Raw genomic sequence first — 771 nt, 5'->3', positions numbered from 1 at the left:
CTCTCACATTCTGCCCCAGGGCTTCACTAAATCTATGATAAAGGATGCCTGCAGAAGCTTTCTCAGAACTTTTCTCATGCTCAAACCTGGACAAATGTAGTAGCATCTTACAGAGAATGAGATCCAGAGGATGAATACTCTTCTCTTTCATCCCTCAAATAGGTATTTCTCAGGCATGATCTGCCCAGTTTCTCAAAGAGCTCTAGCCTTATTGATCCCTAGTTGCCCACAGCAGTTATCAGCTCAGTAATGCACCCTGCTATTGGCTCTCCTTCCTTCCCTAGTTCACTCTTCCTTATTTTCCACTCACATGTCCTGGAATCATTTCCAAGAATAATCAACCTGGACACAAATTCATAGTTTCTGCTTTCTGTGAGAACCCAAGATAAGACAGTGACACTGACTCTAAAATATATCTAGCCAATCTAGATATCTGGAATATTCTGAATTTCACAAATGAATGTTCATTTGTTACGTCCAGTCTGCTAATTAACAAAAACCCCTGTGTTGATCAGAGATAATGATAATGGAAGCACTAATAGTAGCTACCTCCATAGTGTGGTCCTTTATGAAAATGCTAGCTAATCAATTCTGGAGTGTGCATTCTTGAATAGGACAAATGAGTCACCCAAGGGTGTTGTTTAAAATTAATGTATAGAAGTATATTGCATTATGAATGCTAAAGTAAATAAAAATAAATTATATATTAGAGAACCTATATTTGATTTGCTTTAATTTTCCATAGTACTCTTTCATATTATTTGGAGAAAT

This window comes from Pteropus vampyrus, unplaced genomic scaffold (assembly GCF_000151845.1).
Source record: "Pteropus vampyrus isolate Shadow unplaced genomic scaffold, Pvam_2.0 Scaffold63, whole genome shotgun sequence".
In the NCBI taxonomy this organism is placed as follows: Eukaryota; Metazoa; Chordata; class Mammalia; order Chiroptera; family Pteropodidae; genus Pteropus; species Pteropus vampyrus.
Note: the sequence above shows the minus strand (reverse complement) of the source record.